The sequence below is a fragment of the Leiobunum rupestre genome, chromosome 5 (genome assembly GCF_980474605.1).
Source record: "Leiobunum rupestre chromosome 5, qqLeiRupe1.1.hap1, whole genome shotgun sequence".
NCBI lineage: Eukaryota > Metazoa > Arthropoda > Arachnida > Opiliones > Sclerosomatidae > Leiobunum > Leiobunum rupestre.
Window position 1 is genome coordinate 39,326,930 of NC_143388.1, and position 13,841 is coordinate 39,340,770.

At 34.3% G+C, this 13,841-nt stretch overlaps 1 long non-coding RNA gene across 2 annotated transcripts; it reads left to right on the forward strand.

The window, feature by feature from the left end:
- Nucleotides 1-733: 733 nt before the first annotated feature.
- LOC149944436 (uncharacterized) lies at nucleotides 734-1,666 on the forward strand. 2 transcript variants are annotated; one of them, XR_016480937.1, is made up of 4 exons: nucleotides 734-765; nucleotides 840-959; nucleotides 1,332-1,380; nucleotides 1,516-1,666. It is a non-coding gene; the product is annotated as an uncharacterized LOC149944436 (long non-coding RNA). The 2 variants fall into 2 exon arrangements; XR_016480938.1 differs by having other exon boundaries at nucleotides 1,332-1,375; nucleotides 1,440-1,666.
- The last annotated feature ends 12,175 nt before the right edge of the window (nucleotides 1,667-13,841 follow it).

The following is a 13,841-nucleotide window of genomic DNA, read 5'->3' on the forward strand; positions in this document are numbered from 1 at the left end:
TCCATGTTTAGGTTAGGTTAGGTTAGGTTAGGTTAGAGTTGGTTAAGGGTACTATTTCAGTTTTGGTTCAGTTACTTTTCTTGACTAGGTGAAGATAAAAATATAATTCATGCTCATTCCAAAAGCCAATTTATATAGCAGCGTTCGGTCGAATGGGACACATAAAAGCGTTCGGTCGAATGGGACGCATAAAAACCGCACGTTTCGGCGGAATTCGGTCGAATGGGACACCTCAAAAACCGCCTTCGGTCGAATGGGATTTCGGTCGAATGGGACTAAAGCTTTTGTAATGCGAAACATTATTTTTCGGCAATTAATACTTAAGGAGATATAGCTAATGGGGTTTATACAGAGAGTGTAAAGTCGCTTCGCTACAGAGAGGCGCCTCTTCCTATCTCCGTAATGTTAAAATTTCGTGGTACGTTTTTTCCCCATGAGAGCGTTGAAGAAGCAGACGACGGTGTTTGCAATTCCCGGACACACGATGGCACTGTAAAATTGCTTATCAAAGAAAAATAAATTTTGCTCTCAGTAGGTTAAAGTTGAATTCAGCTCAGTCAGCTGTGATGTTGAATTATTTTAACTATTTAAGTAAAACAGTTGATTTCGTAAGAAATATAAAAAGTAAGTACAAGAAAAATCCCTCCCTATTTCATTTCAATATTAACAATTATACTTTTTTAATATATCAAAAGAAATTCGTGGAATCTAAAGTGGAATATTTTATGGGCTGGCCAAGTCTTAATTAAATATACCAAAACCATGGTAAAACATTGGTGTTTTGAATAGCAGCGGTGAATTAGATATTCAGAAATATAATTAAGAACATTTTCTTTTAGAAGGTTTGGACTTTTAATGGCTTTGAAAATTTCTAAATCTTCGTCAGTGAATTGTCCTTTACCTTGCAAAACCCAATGGTTATCATAATTGGACAAATCTTCATCATGGTCCAGGAGCTGGTACTTTAAACGAGTCTGTTTAAAATAAAGTCATCCAAATTGTCAATTCAATATGAATCTGATGGTTTTAAGAGGCTATTGACTGATGCAGCTCTGTATGCTGCCTGGTATTGTTGAGGATTTGGATGATCTCAATTAGCCTTTTAGGTTTACTATTTTCCTTGATAAGAGACCAAAGCGTCTGCTTAGCAGATGAAAATCCAGTAGTTTTTAAGCTTCTCGCTATGGCTGCTACGTGGCTCTATGTAAACCTAAAAGGCTAATTGTCTCCTTATTGGCGAATGGAACCAAAGTAGTTTTCTAAAAATCTTGACTAATTCTTCCAGTTACTAAGAACTTAAAACTAAAATTATCCTTTATATCATTCCATAGGAGTAGCAAAGACTGAATTGATAGTTTCCACCCTTCAATACAAGGTAAGGTTTTATACCTACAGTTCTGAAGCTACCATGGATTAAACGTTTCCAATTTTTCTTTCAGCATTGGTATGTGGATGGATTGATCAGTCATTGCTCTCTTACAGTGTGTTTCATTGTTTAATGTCCTGCTATTGCAGCAATCAAAAAGGCCGTTCATGTGTAAGAGGAACTCTGCTGTGTATGTGCTTTCAATTGTTAACTCTCCTAATCCCAGTGAACAGGCCATTTGAATTAGAAACACTTTGACTGCAAATTTGGGCAGCTAAACTGACTTTCATGTTAGAAAATGCTGGTAACTTGATATGTTTACGTTTCAGCTTGTGTGCTTTGAAACTTACCAATTTCTTGGTCTATTTTGAAAAAATGTTCTGGGACTGCCCAAGAAACTAGATTGCCTACCACTATTATGGGATACCGTTTGAAAATGTTCCTCACACTTTTCAAGAGATGTGGAGGATCAATTTCAATGAATGGCTTTTTGGCTTTTCGACTGATATCCTCATACTTTTGAACAAATTTTGATTGCCGGTTCCTTGGTCACAGACTACAGTTTTGACAATAAGGCCAATACGTTTTAGGTGAGTTACGCAATCATGAAGCAATATCTTCAAAGTCTGTTCGGGACAAGCATCTTTTGTGAGGAAGTAACCAATTGGTGGTTTGAATTTCAGTTTTATGTCATTCACCATGAACACTAGGGCCTGATTTGCGTACTATTTTGACCTTCCATATGGACCGAAGTCTACGAAACCTTCAATGTTATCGTTTTCATTATTGTCAAAATGTTTAGTTGAATGGCTATAATTATGTTCAGTACAAATATATTTAAATGGAATAGAATTCAATAGATAGTTCTGGTTTTAAATTCATAGGAATTGACTTTATCCACTGTAAAAAAAATTTCATTTTAAGCTAGTGTTCATCATTTTGAATATTTTATATAAATTATCATTTTCTTCGTGTAATTGATTTTTGAGGGCATAATTTGGCATTTGTAGTGCTGCGTTTACCTTACACCAGATTGTAGTTGTAACATGATCTTCAGGTGCATTTTCATTTGCTACTATTTGAATTAATTATAAATGAACATTAGACAGTAAGAGACCATGGCGGGATATGTTTTTGCCTTCAGTTTACCTAGGGAAAACCGTGGTTTCATTGGAATTTTCCAAAAAAAATAGTGTAAGCCTGTTTTTGGTTTTGATATTCATAAAACAATCGTCAGTGAAATGAAGACCGCAAAATACGTGGTTAAAGTGTAAGTAATCTGTAGTTTTATTTTGGAGCTTTTCACTGTTTACATTTAGCAGTTACAATGCAGAACTATTAAGTTTTAAGAAATGTTAATGTATTAGGATAGGCTTATTAAATTAAAACGCGTATTCACCGGTCTTTATCTCTTGGAAACTTGAAAAAAAAAAAGACAGACGCGTGGTTACCTTTTTATTCGATTTACAATTTTTAGCCGAACAAGACATTTCAAAATAAATTAAACTCGCAAAAATACCAAAAACACTCTTCCTTTTTTGCGTCTTCTCAAACTCTAATCTAGCGCGCGCCGGAGATACTACTAGCGCCATCAAACGCCCGGGAATTGTGGACATTCTCGGCGAATAAAATCGTACCACGGATTTTTTAAAGAGAGGCGCCTCTCTGTAGCGAAGCGACTTTATACTCTCTGGTTTATATATGCACCCATGATGATTATAAGAACGGGGCTGGGGGGGGGGGCGCTGGTGCGTCCCCTAGCGCTCAAGCGAAGCGAGTGCGCGCCGCCGTCAGCCGCCAATGTATAGTCTTTGGGCAATTTTTAATTTTTTTTTAAATAATGCTTTGCGGGGAATAATTTGTGCACCATTCTAATCTCCTTAAAAAGTACTTCAACAAGAGTTGTGAAAGGGGAACAAGGGGGTGAAGTGTTGTTGTTTCAAATTACCGAAATATCATAGTTGAAATGGCAATGGTAAACAGTCAAGTAAATGTTTTTTTTTTCCCGTTTGTACTTCGTAGTCGAATATTTTCGAACTTCAAAACTACGCCATATTTATGTCGAGCTTACGTCGTAATATATTTATAGTGTTTAAATACAAATAGCGCCTAGTACAATTAAAAGTATTCAAGAAGATTAATTTGCTGCACTGTAGACCCGGCACATGAAAAAAACAAACAATTATCTTAGAATTGTTCAAACGAAGTTTTAAATTCTTAATGTACCCTGGGTTAGCGAAAGGCGCGCAATTGGTTAAAATTCGATTGCAAACTAAAAGCGCGTTTAACCGATTTCAAAGCATGTTTCTCTTCGAACGTCGAGGTACTCCCGACGTTGTTGTTGAAACATCTAGAGCCCTTTGCTTAACCTCTCTTAACACTCGTATACGTTTCCTTCTACGCGTATGAAGTGCGGGCTCAATCTGTTTAATAACGATCGGTTTCGAAAAAACCTCTGATATTTATTTACTCAACACAAAACAAGGCTTTTTGTTTTTGTTGGTAACTCAAAATATTCCTAGACATGGTAGATGGTTCGAAAATTAATTAAAAATTCTTTAAACATCTTAAAATATTATGAAATTTAGAGTGAACAAGGAAATGTTTTAAATGATACCAAAAACTCTTCAAATTATATGAAACCCAAAAAAAAAACATAGTGATCTTAAAGCATTATAAGGGATATTGTTTTAATAAATTATTTAATGCAGGAATGACCTAAGCAATCTTAAAGGGATAGTGAAAAAATATAAGAGATAATGGAACCAATTTTTAAGGGATAGTATTATTTTAAAGGAAAATGTAGTTAATTTAAAAAATGTCAAAGATAAAGGGAATCCGTTTATAAAAGGATCCCTTCGCGATAAATATTTGTAGAGGTTAACGTTAATAGTAAGTTTAGGGAGCTGTTGTCTCGCTTGGCATAAAGGTTTTCCCACCACCCTCCTACGCATTGTTACCCAGCTTCCTTTTTAAATTGGCATTAAAAGTAACTCGATGACTTGGGCCTAAGGTGGTGCCTTTGCTATTAGCCTAGCTGAGTTATAGTGATAAAGTTAATGCTCCAAAATATTATATATTGATAATCAAGCACACTTTTTAAAAGCTATGGTGAACTAAAACATTTCAAAGGAATATATAATCAAAATTGTAAAAAGACATCATGAACCAATTATTTAAAGTCGAAACTTCTTCAAGGATTTGAAAAGTCGAAACTTCTTCAAGGATTTGAAAAGTCCAAACTTCTTCAAGGATTTGAAAAGTCCAAACTTCTTTAAGAAATAACGAAAGAATAATAATTATAGACAGCGAAAACAATTTTTTGGGATTGTGATCATGTGACCAAAAACGTAAGAGGGTTAGTAAACTAAGACTTCGTTAAGGAAAGATAATAAAAATTATTAAACTTATAATAACTAATTAAGTAAGTGAATAAAAATAATTTTGAAGTGATATCGACCTCAAAATATCTTAAAGATATTGTGAACCTACACTCTTAAAAAAAGGGTGTATTTTCAAACCTTTAATGGTTTTTTCTTGTCCCATATTTAACACCTTAACAGGTTTATAAAGCATGTTATTCAACAACTTAAAAAGCAGTTTTCCGGCTAGGGTGTTTATTTACACTGTTTGGGGTGCTTATGTCCTCCGTTTTCGTTCCTTTGTTAACAGTTTATGGTATAAAACTATTCCCTTCAGGGTTATTATTTACTCCCTCTAGGGTACAAGACCACTCCTTTTAGGGTACCAAACGACTCCCTTCAGGGTGTTACACTACCCCCTTCAGGGTGTTACACTACCCCCTTCAGGGTTCTATAATACTCCCTTAAGGGTTTTATAATATTCCCTTTAAAGTTTTTAACTACTCCCTTTAAGGTTCTAAACTACTGCCGTAAGGGTGCTACAATACTCCCTTTAAAGTGTTAAAATACTCCTTTTAGGGTACTAAACTACTGCTGAAAAGGAGCGAGTGGGCTCGAAAAGCTTCCCCAATATTCTTTTTAATAAAAGTTTATTTTAAACCATGAAGTATCTGTCTCTATAGTATATTACTTACTATTTACTAGTTTAAACTAACCATGGTTAAATTTTGCATTTATGATAACTTCAACTTATTAAAAAAATTAGCCCCCTTGGTTGGATTTTTAGGCCTCTTTCGAAATTTTAATATTGACATACCGGGCGTTACATTAAAGACTAGAATAGGCGGAGTCATGTCTCCTGGCAGAGGTTGATTGAAAAAAAATAGTCTGGTGGGAATAGTAGCCCCGCTTTTTGAACACCAGAGTTGTTGAATCAAAAATGAACTACCAAAAGGTCCTTTATCTTTCGATTGTGCAACACGGCCCCATTAGTAAAACGGCAAACTCCTACAGCAAAGTTTGCTCGTGGCTCCCAGCGATTTTCTTCTCCTGTCAATTTGACCAGTCCGCCCCTGAGATTTGGATCCTTTGAAATTTATATTTTAACATTTTATACATTAAATTCTAAAGCGACGCAAGATTGTACATGACCGTAATAGTCCATTTCTACGTTATCTCACGTTCGGCCAGAGTACCTTTGTCCTCTTCAGAATGGCTCCAAATCACGTCATACAATCTATCGTTTGTGTTACTACACGTGAATGTGTTACAAGTAAAATTACACGGCGAAAGGTCATTTACTGATATTAAACATCGGCAGGGAAGGTCAAGCTTCCATCAATACTAACTTGTGGCGCCACCAATAAGGGACTATTACTTTGAAATAGTGTTGTAAGTCGGAAAATTTTCCGCGGAAAATTTCCGAGGCCTTTTTTCCGGAAAATTTTCCGTATTTTCCCGAAAAATATTAAAAACGTTTTCATTCCATGATTTGTCTAATATATTGTTTGCAAATTTAAATAAAGCGGCATTTTCACCTCATTTTTTCTAATCTAAAAGTAAAACTAAACCTATAGACTAGTTTAAACTGGTTGAAATGTAACACTATTAATGTTTTGTAGTATGTTTACTGATATTAGTCATTTTAAATAGATAAAAAGTTTAAAACATTAAAAACCCTTGAAAAGTAATTTATGTTTAAATTTTTTATTTTTCCGATTTGCGGAAAATTTTCCGCAATTCGGAAAATTTTCCGGAAATTTTTCCGCATTTTATTTTTCCGGAAAATTAACAACCCTACTTTGAAACAATTTCCTACTGACCCTTAGAAAAATTGCTAAGAAAATAAGTCTGACCAAAGTTACTCTTCAGTGTTTCGGCACTCAAAAACTAACGGTAGAGACTTTAGATAATAGCTTCTTATAATATTACACAAATAGAAAAGTCTGTAAAATAATTAATTCATTTTGTGGGGCTATTGCGTGCAGAAATTAATTAACACGTAATTTATTGTTTGAGGCCTCACAAAGAAAATGTAAGAGATAAGGATAAATTTAATTTTCCGGCAATTTCATTACCTACTCTTAGGAAATATTATACTCTTCAAAGCTACCCCCTAAAAGTAATGGCTTTCGGAGGTCAAGATAGTTTCTATTCCGCTGCCAACCCTTTAAAGTTTGGGAACTGAACAAAGAGTTTTTGTTTTCTCAGGAAGCTTGAATTGAAAAGTATGATCAATAAATTGATGTAACACTTTTTTTTTTTCAATTCAGTATAGCTAAAAAAGCGTGAAATTTTCTATTTACGTAAACACAGTTATATCGTGTATTCAACTTATGGGCGTAGTAACTTTATCGACGAATTTTGTACTTGCGTAAAGCTACCGAAATATTTGGGAGGATGGAAGAAACATAAAACTTGCAATATTTACAAAATCCACGTTGAAGAAACTCTTCGCACGCCCTAATGGTACGCTTTTATTAGAAACAAAGTTTCGGTTAATAAAATGTCAAGTTACGATTCAAAGGTTCCCGTTTTAAATATACCTATATGTGGTCCGAAACCACCGTTATGCGTAAAAATCTACTTTTGGAGTTGTTTGCTGTTTATGAATTACACATTGGCAGCTTCTTGTTACTACCTGTGTGCGCTACCCCGCGAGTTTTACCAAATAGCAACATCCATTTTGGACCAAACTGGAGCCACAGTTTCGATATACTTCATCGTAATACGTCGGAAAGAAGCCCAAGGACTCGTTCGAGACATGTGCCACGCGTTGTACTTGCGGGCACCGGAACAACTAATCAAGATAAATTTCCGGTTGAAGGTTATCATTGGACTGTACATCGTGTACTCCGTTTTAGAAATCACAATGAAGTTTTTCTCCCACGAAGACATACGACACGGTTTATTTATATTTAATAATACTGAATATGCTCAATTTATGTTGTTTCAACCCAATGTATCGCAACCAATTTGGCTCGAAACTGTTTGCGCTTCGGTTCATATTGTAGGACAATCATTGTCCTTGTTGTTTCTTAATGGCTACTTGGTTATACTTACAACGTACCTGTGTAACATTCTAGTCGCTCTCTGCGAATACGTAATACAATTAATGGAAAATACTCGTTTAACGCAAATTAAACTACTAAACGACAACTTCTTAACCTTTGTGATCTTCGTCAATAGAGTTAACGCTCTGCTGAAGAACTTGTTGTTGCTATGGTATTTTGTGGCGCTGTATGGTAGTTGTAACAACGTCGTCAAGTACTTAATGTCCTGGGGTGAAATGAATCCAATATCTCTTAATTTACGACTACCAACTATGTTTCAAGTTATGGTTAACATGACAATTTTGACTTTCGTGGCGGCCGAAATACCGAGCGCGGTAGATAAAGCTTCAAAATGTCTGACGCTATTGTCCAAAGAGGCTCTAGCTCATAACAGAGCTATTGATTACCTGTTTTTGCAGACGCAAATTAAAGGCGGAAATTACGGATTGGAAATTGGTGGAATGTTCCTAATCACAAAAAATATGTTGATGTCTTTCTTAGGTTTGGGCGTCACTTACGCTATTGTGTACGTCCAACTTAACCCGAGTGCCATGGCTAGACTACAAAACGGCTAGGAAGAACTTGGAAAGGATGGTGCAGATGGTTGCTGAAGAAAAAATGGAACAAGACCATACATGTTTCTAAAAACTAAACTAAACTCTTATTATAAAATATATCTGCTATTAAAAATCGCCTATTTTCGTTCAGGAAGACCCGAAAGTATTATAACCCGTCAACGTTTTAAGAAACGCTTCTATAAACATTTCCATCTTAGTTCACAAGTGATGTATCTCAAAAACTAAATAAGGGTAAAACATTATTTAAATTTATAAAATAGCATTACGCATCAACATACTTAAAGCTCTATCGCCGTACTGATCTTTGGTGAAAGTCAATTGATATTCTAAACTTTTTTTAATTTTTCACCTCTGGTTGAAGGGTTTGCAGGTATATTTGCAGATATTTATAAACAAATTATTTATAATCAAATTTTTAAATTCGTTATTTTATTTTAATACTTATATTTGCAATTTAAAATTTATATTTGCAATTAATACTTATATTTGAAATTAATATTTATATTTGCAATTACTACTTATATTTGCAATTAATACTTATATTTGCAATTAATACTTATATTTGCAATTTAAACTTATATTTGCAATTAATACTTATATTTGCTATTCATAAAATAGTGTTCGCTAGAAAAACAAAAATCAAAATGTACATGAACTTTAAACCATTTAGGTCTTAGAATTAGATGTTTCAAAATCCTTTTACAAGTTTTTTAAAGGCTAAAAAACGTTCGGAACAAAAATAATGATTGAAATTTTCGATGAACTAGCGATGCTTTCGTAACGAAGTGCTCGATTATAATTTTCCAGGATCAAACAAGTTTATTTTGGCTTGCCCAACTTATCAATTTTTCAAGTCGTGAATTTCACGGAAAAACAGATCTTTTTCCATCGAAACCATGGTATTCGTAAGTTTCAGAGGATGCTCTACAAATTCTCAATTGGCAAAATTGATCTAGCACCTTGTTTTTATAGAAGTGTGAAAATATTTTCAGAAAACGATGAAATTTTACCAAACCATGTTACCCTGTGTATTCACCTAACTATTAAATATCAAATTTCGATCTTAAGAAGTTTTTTTTAAAAAAATCACTTGTCCGAACAAAAAAAAACACTAGTACACCATTATTATGTTTTTTTTTATTTAGAGATTATTTTCGGTAACAAAAATTTAAAAATGGAAAGCAAAAAATAAAAAATAAAATTAAGATATGCCCAAATTCAGTCTGCAGTTAACAAGCAGGTGGTTCACGATCAGCTTTCATAGTATTGGGAAATGTATCCTTACCATTACTGCTGGTACATTAAACATGGCCTTCTGCGACTGACGACAGCCAGAGTTGGCCTTGCTTAGGTGTAGTTGTGTAGATGTAGTGAAAATTTTTCAAAACCAATAGATTAGAGCCAAATTCAAAGTCGGGAATACCCCTCGATTGTAGGACAGATTCAGAACTGCTTCTATTTGCTAGTTTGGTCGATTGGAAATGGAAAATATTAAGTAGCCGATATGTTTCATTATTACGTTAAAAATATAAATGAATATTAATTCAATTACATACAAAAATAAAGCAACGTCTTATTAATTAATTTATTAAAAGAATACTAATTAAAGAATTTAAACAAAGTTCTGCTACTTCATGGTATAATTTTATTTATAAGTTTAAAAATACTCGGGACGTTTCGGACCGAGGTCCTTCTTCAGCCGCGTCTAATCATATTAGTATTTTTAAACTTGTAAATAAAATTATACCATGAAGTAGCAGAACTTTGTTTAAATTCTTTAATTAGTATTGTTTTAGCCATGGTCAAAAAAGAGAATATACATAATTAAAAGGATATTAATTTTTTCGTGGGACTCATAAATGGTATTTTATAAAACTTTATCTCTATTGTATTATGATCCGTCATCTTTGTATTTTAACTCTTGTGATACCTTTCTCTCGTGGTCAATCATTGATCGTGCTGTAGAGTAAACCTTATCGCCAATAAAATTTAATTTACAGTAGACTTTTCGATTCCATTTTAAACCACATTACATCCGAGAACTCAAATATTGAAATAAAATTTTGGTGTCTAACGGTTTTGAATTTGGTTCAGCTTTATGAATTTAATTATTTAATTGTTTTAATTTATAAAAAAAATTAAACTCGAAAAAATCCCAAAGAACCCAACTTGTTAGTTTTTATATTCGAAAACCAGATTCCCTACACGGTACTGATGCAGCCCTAAAGAGGGCGAAAGGGAATGCCCTTGGAAACATCACCAAGATTGGATCAAAAATTATCTCGTCGAGTACGTATTCTACATTATTGATATATTTTAATTAATGTTGATTGTAAATTTATTGCTTTCATTTAGATAAATATAGTCCTTGCAAGGTGGGAGTCGAAAACCAAACTGCAATAAGTCCTCAGAATGTAAGACCAAAACAGAGGCAATTAAACAGCGTGGCAAAAGAATTAGGCCCTCTAAAAATAATTACTAATGAAACAAACCCTACAAAAATAGTCGGTAAAGAAAAAAACCCTAAAAAGGTAGTTCCCAAAGAAACAATTGCGAAGAAAATCGGTGATGAAACTCCTACCGTTGAAGTGGCTCACTCTCAAATATCGAATCAACCTGTAGGTTCAAAACTAGTTGACGAATCCCCATTGTATGACAACTCGATCACTGAAAGTAATACTTCTCGGAAATCACTCTACACTTACAAGAGAACACCTATTTCACATCCTGGACAAAAATGTGATGCATCAGTGTCAGTGGCACAATTGGAGTTTTCTACTAACATTGATTTGTGCAATCATTCGACTCCTAAAAGTGCAGAAATGAAATTGACAATGGAGCCAGAAAGCAACTGTATGAGGAGTCCATATGAACTCTACTATAATCGGAGGTGCTTGAAAGTAAAAACAAGGAGAATTATGAAATTGCAAGTTAAAATCGGACAACTTACTAAAGAAATAGACTCTCTCAAAAAGGAAGCTGACAAAACAAGTTTACTGCCAGAAAGACAACAACTAATTATAAAAGAGTGTTTAGCAAACAGTACGGCAAAATCACCCAATGGTTTCAGATACAGCAGAGAGTGGTTATTGGATAGTCTCCTTCTGAAAATAAAATCAAGAACCACATACACTTTTCTCAAGGACAATTACTATCTTCCAAAGCCTTCTATAGGCACTCGAAATTCATCAATCAGAAATTTAAAGGCCAACTTTGGATTTGATGAGACATTGTTTGGGAGTTTCAAACAAAAGTTAGCTACGCTTCCTGAAAAAGAAATGAGAGGTGTTCTGATGTATGATGAAGTGCAGATAAGTCGTCACTTAGACTTTCGCTCAAATGAAGGGAAAATTATTGGTAAAGTGGACTATGGTGACATTATTAATGACAAACATGTTGATAAATATGGTGATCACGCCCTAGTTTTTTACTTCCAACCAATTTTGGGTGGCTGGGTACATATAATTGGGGCTTTTGGTTCTGCTGGGGCCACTCCGGCTGTAGTCTTAACGAAGCTAATTTTGCAAGCCATAATTAACTTACACCAAAGTGGTCCCATGGTTGATGCGATGGTTTCTGATGGTGCATCTACCAACCGGTCTTCACTAAGTAATTTGGGATTTATGGCAAAAGGAGTTGAAATCAACAATAGCTTTACTCACCCATGCGATGAGTCAAAGCTAATATATATGATATGCGATACACCACACATATTAAAATGTATAAGGAACAATCTTCTAAAAGTGACTAGGTTTTCAGTAAGTTTTAAGGTATTTAAAGCCAAGAATTTGTGTATACTTATGAAATTCAATTTCCTAGGTACGTGAAGGGGTAGTAAATTTAAGTGACTTTTGTCAACTTCTGGTCACTGATATTAACAAAACCACATCGCTGAGAGCAGTTCCAAAATTGAAAGAGGCTCACGTTAATCCTAACAACTTCCAGAAACAATCTGTAAAACTTCCAGCTCAGGTATATATGCATGTATAACTCAGCTAAACGTGATAATGGTGATAAACAACTAATATATTACTAAAAAATTAATAAATTTGAATTTGAATTTGAAATTGAAATTAATCTTAGTTTTTAGCTTTTCAGTAACTCTGTTGCGGACGGTATGGAATTTTACCAAAAACTCCAAGTTCCTCAGCTACAAAACTGTGAAGCTACAATCAATTTCACCCGAAAGATAAATCGTCTAATTTATTTACTTAATAGTCGGACTCCCGCTACAGGTCTAAGATTAAACTCTGGAAAAATAGAGGTAAAATATTTTTCACTCTTCTTTTACTCTTTTATTAAATTTTGTTATTTAATGTTAAAGGAGCTAGAAGACATGTTGAAGTGGTTTATTGACTGGGAGATATATATCGATTCATACCTTTACTAAAGACGTCAGAGCCAAAGGAAGGAGAAAAGAAAAAACCAGAAAGACTCTTTTTGAGTCCACAAACATGTTCAGCGTTAAAAGTAACTTTAAAAAGTACAATTGATCTAGCTAGGAAACTTTTAAATGAGGGATTTAACTATGTTTTAACCGGAAAACTAAATCAGGATGCTTTGGAGGTAAAATTAAATTTGTGTTTAGTTGTGAAATGGATTTGGATAAATCCCAGAGTCAAAAATTTACCGTTTAAAAAACGTTTCTTTTACAGAGGTTTTTTGGGATGATTAGACAATCATGTGGTGGGGAGGATCACCCTACTCCTAATCAGTTCTTGTTTGTATACCGATTGCTGTCAGTTCACAGTCTCGTTAAAGCTCCAAAAAGAGCCAACGTGGATTATGTTGCCACTAGTGTATTGCTTTCAATCGGAAACAGCTCAATAAGTACTCCCAAAGAAAATCCTAAGCTAACTATCGAACAAGAAATAGATAAATTTCTAATGACAACCAGGGGCCCTATTCTGAGATAGTCGCTACCTTACCGACTAAAATATTAACCACTATTTTACCGATTTCTCTTTAGCGACTTTTTCATACCGATCAAAATTTTCGTATTCTAAGCATAGTGGATAGGATGGTCGTTAGGAGTAAAGTTGGTAACTTGGGATTACCACCGGAGTTTTAGGGTTTTTTTTCCTCCTAAATTTTTTGCATCACGTGAGATAGACGAGCCAATCAAAGAGCTGTATTTTATCGGATATAATTTCGTTAAAATAAACCACGTGATTCAACAGACGACGGCCGTGTGCTTTCTTTCTTAGCTTATTGTTTAGCCTAGGTATTTCGGATTTTCTTCTTCAAATAAGATTTAAATTTACAAAAATGGGACCGAAACGTGCACCTAAAGTTACCGAAAGGCAATTGATTAATCTGTTAGAATTCATGGTAATTCACAAAGAATTAGTATCCGGGAAATTTAGCCCCAGCTTCACAAAACCAATGTCCCAGAAATTGTGGGGAGAAATAACTTTAAAGTTAAATAGTTACGGTGCTGGACCTAACAAAGACGCTGCCAGTTGGAAACGAGTATGTATAG